This window comes from Natator depressus, chromosome 6 (assembly GCF_965152275.1).
Source record: "Natator depressus isolate rNatDep1 chromosome 6, rNatDep2.hap1, whole genome shotgun sequence".
NCBI lineage: Eukaryota > Metazoa > Chordata > Testudines > Cheloniidae > Natator > Natator depressus.
This window is the reverse complement of record NC_134239.1, coordinates 92,366,723-92,383,773: the sequence shown is the minus strand read 5'-3', so window position 1 is coordinate 92,383,773 and position 17,051 is coordinate 92,366,723. Positions and strand designations below refer to the sequence as shown.

The window sequence follows — 17,051 nt, the reverse complement described above, 5'->3', positions numbered from 1 at the left end:
CTTCAACAGAAGTAGGATTTGGCCCGTATGTTTTAGCCAAGATGAGTAACAAACTTCTTAATCCTGCCTTGAAAAGGCAGCATGTGTAAATACAGTCAGCTTGCTCTTGCTATTTATAGAGCAGTTTGAGCTGTTTCTCTCTCTCTCTCTCTCCTCGGTACCCCTGGGAGGTAAAGATCAATACAATGATAAAAAGATTAGACAGCCTAAGAGACCAAGTGAATGACTGACACACTAGATAGATAGATTTGGAAGAGATACACAAACACACAGCACCATTAAGGCTGATAAACCTATTGACAGATACGCTCAGTGCATACAAACAGAACATACACAGTGAGAGGGAGCACTAAGCAACCACAGCTGGACAATTCTAAAGAGGAAAGCTCTCCACAAATTCAGGCGTTAAAGAAAAACAACAGTCCCCTCCTTTATCCAAAAAAGAAAAAAAAACCGTAACAACATGCTGTGTTTTTGCGTATAATTTGCTCTTTTATATTTCAAAGCCGCTGCCTTTTGACTTGGCTTTTGTGTGTTCAGATCAAAGCAGCGGCTGCCAGAGCTTTGCCATTGTTTGGGGTTATTTACAGAAGGGCAGAGAACAATTGTTCTCAAGATAGGGGAGGGCTCTAAGACAAACAGGCTGAGACAGCCCCAAGTGAATTTGGAAGCCAGCCCTTCCGCTCCCGCCATGTGGGGCGTGTACCGTTCAGAAATGCATAATCTACATTTTCCTTCCAACTGTTTATTTTTAAAATACTACAGTATTCTATGCTAGTGACCATGTGACTCCCCCATCCTCCAATACTTCCACAGCCTCCCTCTTCATTTCAGGACCTAGTTAAAATGGATCTCTCTGCTTTTAAAATCTTCAAATTGACTCCCTCCAGGTACCGCCTCTCTCTCTCTCTCCTCCCCTGCCAGCTACTTTTACTTATTTAACACTAGCCTCCTCTCTTCCGCCACACAATCTGTCACTGTCGGTGCAAGAGTCTTCTACTCTGCAGCATCTTCCTGCAGCTTTTCACCTAGCTAAAATGCCATCTCTTTTCAAGTCTCATCTGAAAATACATTTTTATTCCTTTGACTAGGATGCACCTTAATTTCTTTTCCTACCACTACTAGGGCTTGCTCCTTTGGAGTTTGATAGGCGCTTTGCTTTTTGCTTTAGTGAGGAGCAGGATCACACCCACATCGTGGTGGTGGTATTACTCTCTGTAAAAGAATTTCAGATGTAATTTTATGAATAAGATGTAAGATAAAGTTAAGATGCTGCAAAATACACCACATTCATAAAGTCAATAATTACACATGCATTTTCTGTATTAAAAATACAAAAATCTGTGCAATAATTACTGAGTCTATTTCAAAACACTTAAAGAAATAAATGTTTGTGCCATCTAAACAAATTACAAAATGAGAATTAGTGTTATGTGATGTTTAACGGGCATGTGCCAGAGGATGGCCTGCTGGCTTCATGCTAGTTGCCAAGGAGACCCAAGGAAGCACATGCTACAAGGTTCCCTGAAAAGGGGAAGAAAATCATGTGGACAGTTTGGATGGGCCTTTTGTTTAGAGTGCAAACAAAGTCCTAGGTTAATCTGGTGAGTGTAGTGAAGGGCTCTGTTGATTAATTTAAGGCTCTACTGTCCGTAACACAGAGTGATTAACAAACAGGTTTTGCTGCAGATTTCACTGTTGCAATGACGCAGGGAGTAGCCTCTTCAATTTTCAATGTAGGTAAAAGAAACCTACTTTATTTATGGATGTGATTGCTGTTTAGAGTTCTACATAATTGTAGTTTGCCATGGCATATACTTAAGTGCTGGTTCTTACAGAGATTTGTCTTATTAATATTCTTACACAACTGGTTCAGTTTCCTTTTTCTATTCTTGCATGTATTTTTTTTAAAAAACTTTTGCTAGATTCTGTAAATAAATGTATCTATTGAAAATAATTTTTCCTCTACCCAATGGAGCCTGCATTATTTAAAATTACTGGATATTAAGCATATAACATTGGTCCCAATCCTGCAAAGTTTTGTTTCCATGCATAATGCTTACAATCATGAGCAATCCAATTCATGTTAATAGGCCTGTTCAAGGTTGTAAGCAGTATGCTCGCAACTAAGTCTTTTTTTAAGACTGAATCTATTGTCATACTGCTCAATGATACGTTATATACACATGTTGTTTTCAATGTTTTCCTATTGGAAATATATGTAATTCTTGGAAAAATAGTAAACCATTAGTCAACCTTTCCAATATGAAGCAATTCTTTTGCTCATTTATGAGCAGAATATTGCATACTTGTTTTAATCTTTGTAAACAATTCCAGCTTTTCCTTCCCATTTTATGTTTCTTCGCACTGATGTTAAATTCAGTTTATATTTGCTATCTTTTGTGTTACTCATTGCAATTGTTGTATTTATTAAGGAACAGATGCTATTGTATCCAAATAACTACACCCACTATTGTACATGTTTCAGAGTAGCAGCCGTGTTAGTCTGTATTCGCAAAAAGAAAAGGAGTACTTGTGGCACCTTAGAGACTAACAAATTTATTTGAGCATAAGCTTTCGTGAGCTACAGCTCACTTCATCGGATGAATGCATCCGATGAAGTGAGCTGTAGCTCACAAAAGCTTATCCTCAAATAAATTTGTTAGTCTCTAAGGTGCCACAAGTACTCCTTTTCTTATTGTACATGCATTGCTGTATATATGTGCTCAATACTGACTTTTGCAAGAATTTTACTGACATACATACAGGAGCTAATTCTCCTGGCATAATTCCACTGAAGTCAAAAGAGTTATGCCTGTAGAGATTCTGGCCCTGAGTGTTTCCTAAAAACACTGCATCTTACAACAGCATTTATTATCACAATGTTTTGGGCAATAAATGAGTTTTTAATAATTTCAGCACCTTCAGCACCTTTAATAATGTATAGCACCTTCAGTCTAAAGATCTTAAATGCTTTAAAGACATACATTAATGCAAGCTATCAAATCTTCCTTGGAAGCAAGTTACTATTATTATCCATACTTTATAGTCAGAGAAGCTGAGATAAAGATGGATAAGCGACTCACACAAAATACTACTGTAGAGTACTGTAGGGACTGTTATGATCTTGGGGCTGTTCCAGAGTTATAGATTTGAGAGAAATCCATCTCCAAGTTCAGTGAAAAGACCATAGCAACATCACTTCCTGAGATCAAAGTTATTCTTAGAGGGCAAAATTCACTAGCACTACTTCAGCTCTGTGATGGGGGTATGGGCAATTGAGGCTGTTCAGTGGCTCTATGCCATCTCTCATTAGATCAATGCAGAGGGGATGGAGGGGTTGTTTTGAGGTGGAGACCACAGCATCTATAACTATGCTGATCCAGTGGGGATTTCCTGATAGGGGGTTCTGTCTGGGGTCATCTAGCCCTGCACAGATCATGTTTAATAGACACAATGGGAAAAATACTGGTGACAGCCTATGGCTGGTGTACACCATGGTTCCCATTGCTGCTAACATCAGTGGAACTGATCTGTCAGGAGCAAAAGTCGAAAGTGTGTCATCTCTTCCTGTTGTTCGTGCCCTCACTTAGACTGTAAGTGCTTCAGAGCAAGGATTCAGTCTTTATTTGGCTGGTACAGATCTGTCACTGCATGTACAGAGACACTACAGCCATCAGCAGGCATCAAAATGAGGTGTTTATGCATCAAAAGCACAAGCACACAGCACTAAAGCTAAAGGAGTAACTCCCATTGCTGTTTGTATGTAAGGAAGAGGTTTTATCATTACTGGGGCCAGCCACTGGAGGGAGATGTGGTCACATCAACATTTCTATGGTGCTATGTAAGTAATTAATGGTAATAATTCTGATCCTGATGTGAAACAAAGGTTTGGGTTGGTTCTGTTATCCATGCCAGTTCACTCAGCCCCTGAGTAAATATTCTGGGCAAAATTATGCTCTGTCTTCTGTAAGCACGCAGGGCCCTGACTCAGCAGAGTTGATGCAGTTCTGCTGTGGAAAGTGGGGCAGGAGTTAGGGACCATATCTGGGGTGTCTACAGCCTCTGCCCACCACTGATCTCTGATCCAGGAGGGGATCTCCTCAACTCTCCATGGTAAAGAGCAGTTTGGGGTGTGGGTCAGCCCATGGAGAAGCAGGATAGGGACAAGTAGATCAGCTCTATCCATTATAATCCCCACTGGGAGCTCCTACTGGAGCCATGCTCTCATTGGAGCTGCGGTGGTGAAGTGGTTCTAGCTGCAGTGCAGAAGTACCTCTCCACCACCGCATTTTTAAATGAAAGCTTAGAATGTGAAGACTATTGCAGAATGCTGCAGATATTGTGGCATCACCCATCGATTCAAACCCATGATTTCTTTCTGCCCTTTACATTGTAGGTGATCAGTACATCAAAAGAAAACAGGCCCTGTGCTATTTTTTTAGTTCTTTGTGAAGTACAAAGAAGTCCTAAAAGGCTGCTTTCCTTCAGCTTTACAAATTCAGGTCGCATCTACCCTGTTTTTTCCTGTAAGACTCCATGAGAGACTGGAAAACTAGCAGGACCATGATCTCACAGGTACCATAAAACTGACACCTGAGCAACTGAGAAAGGGAATGATTTTTATTCAGACTGTTTAAAATTATTTTCTGTTGTTGCAAATAATTTTACTCAAACACCTGACAAAAAGTTGGAAGAAAAAGTATTTCTGCTAAAGAAAACCCCCCGTCCAATCAGGTAAGAACTGAGAAAACTCCCAATCTGCTTCTCTGAGTCATCCAAGGAGATCTCCAGGAAAAACAAGACTTGATGTTCCTAGGTAAAAGTAAGCAGAGGAAGGACAAACACCCTTTCAGCTGTCTTTACCCATCAGAAAGAAGAGGGAAAAAAAGGTCCTATGTCTCACCACTGCTAAAACTGGTGGAGCTGCACTGGTGGCAAATGACTACTACAATGTTTGCCAGTGTACGCAGAGCCACTGTGAGAGCTGTGGTCTGTAAGTGCAGGATGGAGAACCAGAAACTAGCTTAAACTCATTAATTTGGGTTCATTTGAAGCAAATGAATTGAGAGCCTCCCTGCCTTCTGAAGCCAGTTAATCTGTCATAGCATTGTGTGCAAGTCCTCTGAGAAAGAGTGCTCCATCAATTTCTTCACATTCTTCTTCACTGAGGCAAGTCTAATCACTGGAAGGGAGCCTGAGTGACTCCATGAATTTGGCCCAACATGTTGTAGTTACACACAATGCTAATCTCACTACAGGAAAATAAGAATACAATATTCTTAGTCACAGAGGGTCCACAGGTATTCATCTGCTCCCTGACACAGGCCCCAACTTTAAAAAAAATCACTTTCCCTTAGCAATGGAGAACTTAAAAGCAAAAGGCTTGATTTTTCAGAAGCGCTGAGTGTCCAAAACTCTTAACAAAGTCAATAGGGGTTGGGGTTGCTTAGCACCTCTGAAAGTCAGGACTAAAATCCAAAAGCAGAGCAGAATTTTGACTATTTAGCAGTACAGTCCCAGCAAATTCAGAGGGAGGGAGGACTTCTTTATAGCATACAAATAATTGCCAACATTGGGACACCAGAAAAAGGGACCCACTGGGTAGAGGAATAGACATGCACCCTTTACATCTAAACAGATGATTAGAAGAACTATTTGGAGGGACAGAGTGGGAAAATGAATGGATATCAGCAAAATGTGTTTGGGGCAGCCACCGCCAAACTTTAATATGTGGAGTTTAATCCTGGAAAGGTACAGTGACCCCTAAATGGCTTGTGAACATGATTTTTAGTGTTAATTAGACATACAGAATGACAGCATTGTTACAGACAGGCAGAGGTTGAAAACATGCAATGGCCCCCTTCTCTGGGTTGTCAGCAGTGTCTGAATGCTGAACTTTCAGCACCACAGCACAAACTTTAATTGCCTGAGCCAAAGCATTAACTGTTAGGTGGTAGCAGTAGCTGACCACTATCTTCAGCTGGACTGACCACTTGTCAGGGATACAACACATGTGTTGCAAGGATGTAACATAAGTTTCCTTCCCCTACATAACAGTGCCAATGCACCTCAATCCTAACCTTCAGCACTTTCCAGTTCAGGGCTCTCTGATACAGCTCTGTCAATGCACCTCCATCTCCCTCTTCGCTGGTTTCCACAAAGACCCCTGTAAATACTTCCAAGCATTCCGTAACATTTCACAGAAAGGAAAAAAAACACACACATCCAAAAACCTTTGTAGGCTTCTTTGTATGGCTCCCTAGAAGAACCAAGAGCCAGTGATCTGAAAAGCCTCCCAAATCTCCCTCTGCACCACTAGGTGGTACTCAGATGCTTCAATGATGGCCGAATCAGAAATTATGATAGACAGGAAGCAAGGATAAACTGAACATATCCCTGCACAAGCATGGCTCATAAGAGAGCTCTTTGTCTTAAACCTGGCTCAGACTGTTGGCTGGTAGTGCAGAAGAGATGGGAGTGCTGTACTGTTAATGGAATCATCCTTCAGATGAGATGTGAAATCAAGTTCCTTTCTACACAGCAGTGGGGGGCTGCCAAGGTGGAAGTTAAAGATCCCATTGCATTTTGGGAAAACCTAGGTGGTATTAACCAGCGTTCCCTTCTATCAGCAGAAGAGGCATGTGTCAGGCTGCATGTGAGCTGCTGCTAAGCATAGAATGGTCCTTGCATTTGCGTACACATTTTTTGTGCTCCTAACACATGGCTTTACAAAGTGCTTTGGGATAGCCCACAGTATGAACAGTGGGAGAAAAAGTTCTAAACTATGGTGGAAAATTATATTTCTTGTTGACTTTGTTCTGAATGGCAATGATGATTTAAGAAATACACAGCTCCCTTCACTCACAAGGATCGCAAGACGTAGAACAGCAAAACATGGTGAGTAACACTGCCAGGGTCTATGGGCTACGCTGTATGGAGGTGACATATTACTATTCCTTTGTGGCATGACACAACATACAAATAAATATGGTTGGAGGCAACAGCAGCCATTGTTCCCACAGCAAACAAGGGAACCAGGGCCTATGTTTCCCACATTGTGGCATCAGTGCTGAGATAATCCTATTGTTGGGCATGGTCTGTATTGGATGGGAGATCTCTAGGATGTGGCAGAAAGTGATGCTGGCAATTCCACAGTTGGTGCTCCTCCCATTGTGATAGGGGAGTGCTGAACTCCTGGAACTGCCATCTTTAATTTGAGATGTAAATCCAATCTCCTGTTACTTCTGGGTGTGCCACATTTTTCAGCAACAGGAACTTGTATTATGGTGCCCGGGCCCAATTGCCATCTGGGTAAGCGGCTGCCTACCTAAAATTCTACCTGTAATTTAATTAGGTAGGGTTTCTTCCTGCCTTTCTTGTACTAAATTGTCAGTCAAGGTTGCTATGTGTTGTTCAACTGATGTCCTGTTCCACAATAAGGTGGCTCCATTTCAGTGACAGTGGAAGTGATTCATGTGTCTATGACTCTTAAGAGCTTCTGCAAAGCCCTTGCCTCACACCCACTGTGCACCTGACAAGAGAGACTACAGAAAAACACTTGTATGATATATAGTATTTTATTTGAGAAACAGCATGTGGTCATGTTGTTAAAAAGTGTAATGTGGTCCATATTTACAGGGAACAGAGAAAACGCATTCAAGTGTTTACTATTAAGCGCACTCAACGTGCCAACATTCTTTTAATTTTTGTTGGGGGTGTTTTATGGAATTCTCTGCATTTTGTTGCATTTTTTAGGGATAAAAGAAATTCCATAATCTTGAATTATATCACACACTCCTGGAATGCCCTGTGCTTCATAAATTATGCAAACCTGCCCCCACTGGGTACACATTTTGTCTACTAAAAACCCTGTGAGCCAGGTGCATAATGTCTTCAATGATGAAAGTGAATGAACACTGAACGAGGCAGGACTCCTACAGTCCGTTTTTGGTTAGATAAAGACTGGGCAAGACAGTGAGGTTAATGGTATTTATTCCCCTCAGAATTATATCTGAGAATTAAAAGAATGGTACAAAATGGGTTTATGGCTATTTTAAACTATTACATTAGAAAAAATAACGTATATGTGCCATCATTGCCCTTGATTGGAATCAATCAGTGTTTCAGCTGTGTGTCATAGACCTTATACTTCTCACAGCTACCAGAAATAAATTCTTCAGTTCAGGTAAATATGGTCTGCTTTTTAGTACAGCAAGAGGCTTCAAGTACTAACTCCACTGCCACCAGGCCGTTCCAAGCACCCATGGTATGCAGCATCATGATAGATGTGACATCCTAAGCAGCCATAGATTTGTTACAATATTTTAATCTTTTTAGCAGTTTTTCCCCTATGTAGTTCCAGAGATGTTACAAGATCTGTAGAGGTGGGACTATGGAGAAAAGCCCTGCCATTGGCTCTCATTGAGCAGCCAGCTTAACTTCAGTACCCAGAAAGATAATGGAGCAAATAATTAAGCAATCAATTTGCAAACACCTAGAAGATAATAAGTAACAGTCAGCATGGATTTGTCAAGAACAAATAGTGTCAAACCAACTGTAATGGGGTCTGCACCTGTTTCTCATGAGCGCCCCTTTCCGTGAAATCACAATTCTTTTGAGCGGGTCTTCAATGACTCAGCCCTCTGGCTGAGCCACATTCACAGTCCCCCCATCCCAGGTATACAGTCTCAGGTTCTTTTCCCAGTCCTGGTATGGAGCCATAGCTCTAAGGATTCTTCCCAGAGTCCCTGCCTTCTTAAACAACGCAACTGAGGCCCAACTCCATACGCACAGCTGCTGTCCTTTCGGCAGTCCTCACTGGGCTCAGTCTGCAACCAGACCAGTGGGGACCATTTCGGTGTCCTCACTTACTCAGGCCAGGTTCTGGGCTCAGTCCCCTGGGACTCAGCCTGCCCACACTGACCTGTCCACAGGCCTGCTCCTCATCCATCCAGCCAAACACCTGGTCTTTGGCAGCCTTCCTTGGGCTCAGTGCTGCCTGCAGTGAGTTGTCCATGGTCCTGCCAGCCAGGCAGGAACCTAATCCCATCTGGTTCTGGTTTCCCCTCTCCCCCCAGAGTTCCAGGCAGGAACTGAACTTTCTGCTCTGCTGCTTGCTTTTCATATGGCTCTTCTGGCCCCTGGTTGGTCGCTCCAGCAGCGCCTCTGATTGGTTGCTTCTCTGCAGCCACTCTAGGCTGCCTGGAGGACTCCTCCGCTACTCTATTCTGCGGCGGGGTGACGCAGGGGCCTCTGGACCTAGTCCACCCCATCACACCAATAGCTTTCTTTGACAAGGTAACAGTCCTTGTGGATAGGGAGAAGCTGTAGATATGGTATATCTTGGTTTTAGTAAGGCTTTTGATACTGACTCACATGACAGTCTCATAAACAAAATAGGGAAATACAACCTAGATGGAGCTACTATAAGGTGGGTCATAACTGGTTGGAAAACCATTCCCAGACAATAGTTATCAGTAGTTCACAGTCAAGCTGGGCATATCAAATGGGGCCCCACAGGGATCAGTTCTGGGTCCGGTTCTGTTCAATATCTTCACCAATGATTTAGATAAGTGGATAGAGATTACACTGATAACGTTTGCGAGCAATACCAAGATGGGAGGGGTTTCAAATGCTTTGGAGGGTAGGATTAAAATTCAAACTGATCTGGACAAACTGGAGAAATGGTCTGAAGTAAATAGGATGAAATTCAATAAGGACAAATGCAAAGTACTCCACTTAGGAAGGAACCATCAGTTGCACAATACAAAATGGGAAATGACTGCCTACGAAGGAATATTGCAGAAAGGGATCTGGGGGTCTTAGTGGATCACAAGTTAAATATGAGTCGACAGTGTAACATTGTTGCAAAAAAAGCAAGCATCATTCTGGGATGTATTAGCAGGAGTGTTGTAAGCAAGACACAAGTAGTAATTCTTTTGCTTTACTCCACCCTGATTAGGCCTCAACTGGAGTATTGTGTCCAGTTCTGGGCCCCACATTTCAGAAAAGATATGGACAAATTGGAGAGAGACCAAAGAAGAGCAAAAAAAATGATTAAAGGTCTAGAAAACATGACCTATGAGGAAAAACTGAAAAAATTGGGTTTCTTTAGTCTGAAGAGAAGAGTGAAGGGGGACATGCTAACAGTTTTCAAGTACATTAAAGGTTGTTTCAAGGAGGAGGGAGGTAAACTGTTCTCATTAACCTCTGAGGCTAGGACAAGAAGCAATGGGCTTAACTTCCAGCAAGGGAGGTTTAGGTTGGACATTAGGAAAAACTTCCAGTCTGAATGGTTAAGCACTGGAATAAATTGCCTATGGAGGTTGTGGAAACTCTGCCATCCTACACCTGTCAGAGATGGTTTAGATAATATTTGGTCCTACCTTGAAGTGCAGGGGACTGGACTAGATGACTTCTTGAGGTCCCTACCAGTCCTATGAGTCTATGATTTTGACAGACATTGATATCAGCCAATAGAGTACTGCCCATAGTTCCTCTACACCTTGCCCATTTTGAATAATGTTTTCAATTATTTAAAATGAGCTTCTCCTTATGGAAGGAAGAACAGTTGACATACTGGTCATAAAGATGTCAGCATGCTAACAGGTTAATAGGCAATTAAACCTGAACCTAGGCTTATTCTAAGCATCTCTTGTGGTAACAGTTAATTAGCATAATAACATCCCTGTTTTGTTTCATGCTTGCTGATGGTTCTCTTCATTCTCAGGAGAGAACAGAAATGGTAATTTACCCCCTGGGATTTTGGAAATAATTATAAATGTACCAAGTCATTTGACCCCTATTCATGATCAGGCCTGGGTGCAGTGAAATCCACTGAGAGGAAAAAGCTATTTTGCTGTAATGAAGTGTTCACAGATGACTGTTTAACATCACAGCCACTGAGTGAGTAGCAATTTCATTCGTAAAATGACTCTAGGATTTTTCTTAGGCCTCCTCACTTTCCACATTCAGAATGAAAATATTTTCAGTGTATTGCACTTTCTGCTGGCTAGAACAATGGGGTAGGGAAATATAATGAACCTTCACTGCTGATCAAAAAATCCTGCAGTAAGTCAACAGGATTCCTTGTGGTGTCAGAGGTTTTCCTGAGGATTTTCATGACTGTGCCAGCAGGATATGGGAAACATGCTCAAGACAGATCTTGCAGGGGGTGACACTTAAGAAAAATGATTATTCCTGGGAGGGGCAATTTTTCAGTGGAGATAGTACTAGTGAGAGGTTATTATTTCTCCACAGAAGAGCACAGGCAGAGGCAGTGCAACACACCACACAACACCACCACACACCAACATGCCTCACCCCTGACCCAGAGGAATTTCGGGAAAGAGGGAGTTCGCTTTGTATGGCCCATTCAGACCTTGGCCTCTCTCATTAGACTGCTAACAAGTGGGCAAATTAATAGCAACTGTGATTCCGATACTTGTCTCAGTGGAAAAACTCTAGGTATTTCTAAGGTGTTCCCTACTATAACCTCTGCGAGCAAACTCACAGGCCGCCCTCACAACTCATTTCACAGAGGCTTCTGATCAATGGACCTGGTATGTTTTTAATGTAAGCTTCCATCCTCCCTCTGCCACCACAGCTCACCAGCTCTTCTTTGCTCCCTGATGGGCATTTTCTAGAAGCAGCACTTTCTACTGGACAGGCTAGCCTTGCCATGCAAAGAACAGGCAGGATGGTGGGCCATGGTGACAGAGTTACAATGGAGGCCACCAGTAGGACAGGCTAGTTGTTGCTCCAAAACTGCCTAGAGTGAGAAGAGGCACCTTCTTGGAGCAGCGTCTTCCTTCTATCATTCTGTCTCCCAGGATCTTTTCACTTCTCTGAATATTGTCCAACATCTGTGCCCTCAGAAGCTGCTATTTTGATTTTAACATTGTCAGTAGGTTGACAAGTTCTCCCTTTTGATGGCTTTATTCAGGAATCAGTACATTAGCACTGCTTACAAACAGCTGGTTTCCCCATCGACTCATCAGTATATCAGGTCTCCTAGTGCCTTGAAAGAAAGACAGGAAATGAAACAAGAGAGAAATAGCCATCTGATCATTGCCTGCTGGGCAGAATTTGAAGCTGTCCAAGAAGACCCTCAGGCTTCATTATGACTGCAGAATAGCAGAATTGTTGCTTTTCTAGACACCCCCCTCCCCCCAACCCCCCAGTGTGATGCCCTCAGAATCTGATAGAATACAGCTGCTTTCTCAGGTAAATGCAACTGCTCACAGCTGATATGAGGGAAAGGCTGGGATGTGGAAATACATGAATAATGTGGCCGAAGAACTGAAAAGCAAAGTTTAGAAGCCTCTTCCACCCCTTCTACTTCCCCCAGTCAGACTGACTGAAATCCTGCAATCATCGCCATGGGAATGTTAGCAGGTCACCCCACTGGAAGAACGTAGTAAGGCAAAGACTACACCCTAATGACTGATGGATAAGGCAAAACAAAGCCATCCAATGACCTGGTAAAACTCATAACCAAAGCTCATAGAACCATCATCTGACTCTGGAATCTGACTCTGGAATCTGCCCCTCCCATCTTCCACTCCTTTCCAGCGTACACCAGGCACCACCCACCGCATCTTCCTGGCTGGTTTTTGGTATGTGGGGGATCTATCCATCTGTCTAGGTGCTATTCTAGCACTCAGAACCCCAGCAGTTAATTAAAGTGCTGTAATTCATATTTAGTGATGAATTACTAGTTTTCTATGCTGGTTTGGATATTTTATTTGGTTATCTTATCTTCATGCCCCTCCAAACTATTTTTGTCTTTAGTTACACTCTCGGGTTGGGCTCTGAGTCTGCAGAGTCTCAGATCTTTACAAAAAGAAATATAGAACACTGCACTCAAATTTCCAAAGGCGGCAGAGAACTTCAGAAAACCAGAGAGTTAATAAAACAAGGGAGATGACAAGTGTGTTGTGCAGACTGCCCAATGTGTTTCCAGGGAGTGATGACTGTCAGATAGTCAAAAGGGTGCATTCCATCTGGGTCCCAACCTTATAATGCAGTGTACAAAGGGACTGAGGGGACTATATTCTAAACAGTGCTGTCCCTTTAAAACCAAGTGACTTTAGAAAACCCACTGAACCCTCTTCCTCAGCTCTGGAATTGACAGACCAGAACTGCAGCCTTTCTAAAGATGAAAACAATACTACCTTTAGGGTCATCAACCAACCTCTGTTAACCAAGTCTGGGCGAACTGGAATTTGGTAAATCAAGGCTATACCAGAGTTTTTTAGATCAGATTTAAGGCCTCCAGGACATTAAGTGACATGGGGCCTTTGTGCTATGGCAAAAAATGCATTCTAATGTCACTGCTTTTTCTGACTTTACACATCATCTTTTGTCCTTTATTGTTTAGTATTAAATCCTACCCCGCAGGGATGAAACGACAATGAACTATGCCCCTAAAATGAATTATGCCACAGCAGCACTTCAGTCTTCTCAGTCCTTGCAGTACTGGTGTAATTAAGGTCACTGTTAAAAGCCTTCATTTGTTAGAGTTCTGCATCCAGTAATACAAACCACTATGGCCTCTTCACCAGCTACTCAGGTTCAGAACTGCTCAAATTGCTGTGATCTGCCCAGAATTTACTGCCAAGGGCAGCTTTCAGGATGGTGAGGAGTGCTCGGTGCTGATTAGTACCGGTTCTGGTTTTTTTTGTTTTTTTAATCATGCAAAGTCTTATTAGAAAATGCCTCCTTGGGCTGCTCCCTATCGAAATTAAAACATGCACAAACACCCTTTTCTTCCCCACACACTATGTCATGTTTTCCAATGTTTAGGTCAATTTTCTGCTCATGAAAGTGCAGGGTTGATAGGACTGAAAATCCTCCACGTAGCCACAGAACAGGTACAGCTCAGATGGTGGAAGAGCAATCTTCCTGCACACAGTACCCACTGCCTTATCCCTGCCCTGGAGGGCCCCAGAGAGGAGTCTAGTCTCAAAGGCCATGCAAAGTCTGTTGAGACTGCCAACTGTGGGCTTTATCACATGGATAACTGTCTGCTGTTATCTGGACTGAGGCCAACACATCACCTGACACAGGCCATCGAACAGCCTTCAGATGGCAATAGCTTTCAGTCACTACACATCCGGGCTGGATTCAAATTAGCAAGTTGGAGGCAAAAGACTCCACATCCGTTACTTTGTCACAGAGAGGAATCTTTCATTTAAACCTGGAATGCTACCGGAGGATGGCAGAGAGAATCTCTTTTTAACATGACCATCCAAAAATACAGCTTCCTTCCTGCCTTTCTCCCCACACTGCAGTGACAGCATTGGGCTGAACTGGCACTTGAATACATGACTTCCAGCCCAAAGGTGAGAATGCTACCAGCTAAGCTGTTCAGACACTAAAGCTCCTAAAAGTAGCTGCCATGTTGCAATACAACATGCTAATGACTTGTCATTATTTCCCAGGCTGTGTTAGCATTAATTTCCTCCTGGATTACATTAAATTGGCATTAGGAGATACTAACGTCACAAATATGATGGGAACAGCTAATCATATCACCTCATTTTATAGATAATATTTTCTTGTTAGAGCATTATTAAGCTTTTATTAAAATGACAGCAGATTCCCTAAGAAAACAGAGAAAGGCTCGTAGTGTTACAATGTTTTGATTAGATTTGGGTTAGCATGGTTGCATATTTGTTTATGATAACACAGTGAGAGAAAAGCTCTTAACATTTCCTGGAGATTCATATATCACAGGCTCCTGCTTTATGTTGCTACATTGGTGCTTAACAAAATGAAACTTTGACATTTTGGAAAATGGAATTTAACAGGGCACTAAATACAACACAGTCTGCAGCTGGAAGGGGAGAACTGGCCTCATGTCTTAGCTACCTGCTATTGTCAGAGGTAGCTCCACAATTAACTGGACTCCGAGCAAGGAACAAACCATGAGGCCCCCTAAGGGGGTCTCCTAGTGGCAACTGCGCTATGAGATCTCTTTCTCCCCTCTGTCCCTGCTACTTGAAATGGAAGGAAAAGTAGACTCACAGGTTGCTGAGGCTTCAAGACTCTCACAAATGAACGTTCTAGTGAGAAGCGAAGGCCTCACTACGAAATGTCGAGTGAGAACCCAGCAGTGTTCCTTGGACCAAAGACGACAGCTGCCTCCAAATTATTGCCTCCTATATCGGTAGCCCCTACCTCCTTGTCTGTGATCAGAGACACAATGCGGGAAGGTGGGAGAGATGTAAAGGAGGCCAGGAAACAGATAGCAAAAAACAACCCAGAAATGTCACAAACATGAGGACTTCTGCACTCTATACTCCAAAAGCTACTATATCTGAAACGCATGCAGTGCCATCCCTGGGGCTTCAGTTTGGCTAGGACACTGAAGAATACACCCCTAGGAATGAGAGATGGTCACTGAAAAAGAGAGATGCAGAATGCAAGGACTAGAGCACACTGGAGAGGTAAAGAAATACTGGATAGCCTGGCACAATAGATGAGGAACATTATAAGGGCTTTCCTACCTTCCTCATAGGTATGTTGGCCACTTCAGGAGGCTGGATACAAGAGGAGAGGGACAAAAGAGCTGTTCCCCTTGGGAAAATCCTGTGTTCTTATGTTCAGAGTTCAGACCCCCTTCATTTTTTAAAAAGTTTATGTTTGTACAAGCAGAAACATTTGACAGGCCCAAATCTCTCCTTCAAAGCCAGACAACACAATTGTTCCATCTGTTAGGTCTGTGCTGAGAAATCACTCTACACAGCTTCAAACTCTGTGATCTGAGGAACTGATTCTGATCTTGCTTCCACTGGTGTAACTCTACAGACTTTAATGGAATTACCCCGATTTAAGTGAGATAAGCATCAGGCCCTTCAGACTTCAGATTTTGCCAGTGGAGGTCTTTCCAAGAGTGAAGTGAGGGGGCGTTTTTTAAAATAAAATAGATACATGAAAAGAAGAACATGCCCCCTATACACAGGATACCAGATCAGTCATCCCACCCTACAATTTGGGAGCATGAAAGGGATGGGGAGTGAAGAAGAGGAGGAAAAATGGGGTGGTGAAAGGCAGAGCATGACATTATCAGGAAATGTGAACCACCCACAGATGCAGCAAAATAGCACAAAAGCTCCCCCAACCCAAAACCATCCTTCAATGAACAAAAAGAGCAATGAGAATCAAAGTCCTTACCTGTCACTGCATGCTGGAAGCCTTGGAGGCAGCATGAGCTGCAGTGCTGTCTGTGACCAGGCTAGTAGGATACCCGGGCCACGTCACTTTTACTATTCCATGGGATCTCCCAACCACAGCTCTGTTTGCTTTTAAAACATGATCCAGGTCTCCTGTGTTCAGTTAGCAATGGTGACTGCATAATCTGAGGCCCCTCAACTGGACAGGAAGTTTATTTCTTGAGCTCACTCACCACTCTCACCCTTAAACCCCTCTCCTCACCTCAACATACATGCACATCCTCCCAACCTCTGAAATGTTACCCTGAATCCAAGGAGGGATTCAGGCTACCCAGAATATTAATCAACCTAGGAGACCCACAGCCATATGTGTAACTCCCGCTCCACAAATAAATCACCAGGCACCTATAAGGATGAGATTTTGCTTTTGTTGTTGCCTAAGCAAGTTGAATTTAGATTTGATCAGGGATATGCAGTTTCCTCACTAGTCAGCTCCCGCATAATTCCCTTCCAGTAATTGGGATGGACAGACAGCCTGAGTCATTCCACCAGGCCAACAGTGCAGCAAAGGTTTGGAGGGGAAAAAAAAGAAAGAAAGAAAAAGAAAAACCAAGCAAAAAATCATAAAAACTAAATTAGGAAAATCCAAGTTGTTTTAAAAATAAATAACATAACATATTTAAATATGCAAAAGTCTAGACTATTAAAAATTCATGAAAGCAAAATGATTTAGAGAGATGCTGACACTGGTGGGGAAACTGACACAAACTGCTTGTCTGATTTCTTTTGTCTGTCTTTTTTTCTTTCTTTCCTTTTTCTTTTTTATTATTACTGAAGGACATTAATTTGCATGAAAACAGAATCTTTGTT

The 17,051-nt window shown here is 42.6% G+C and overlaps 1 protein-coding gene across 27 annotated transcripts in view; it reads right to left on the bottom strand.

Annotated features, from left to right (window-relative positions):
- The window catches only part of NRXN3 (neurexin 3), a 1,373,290-nt gene that overhangs the window by 828,361 nt on the left and 527,878 nt on the right, over positions 1-17,051 (bottom strand). The window lies entirely within an intron of this gene.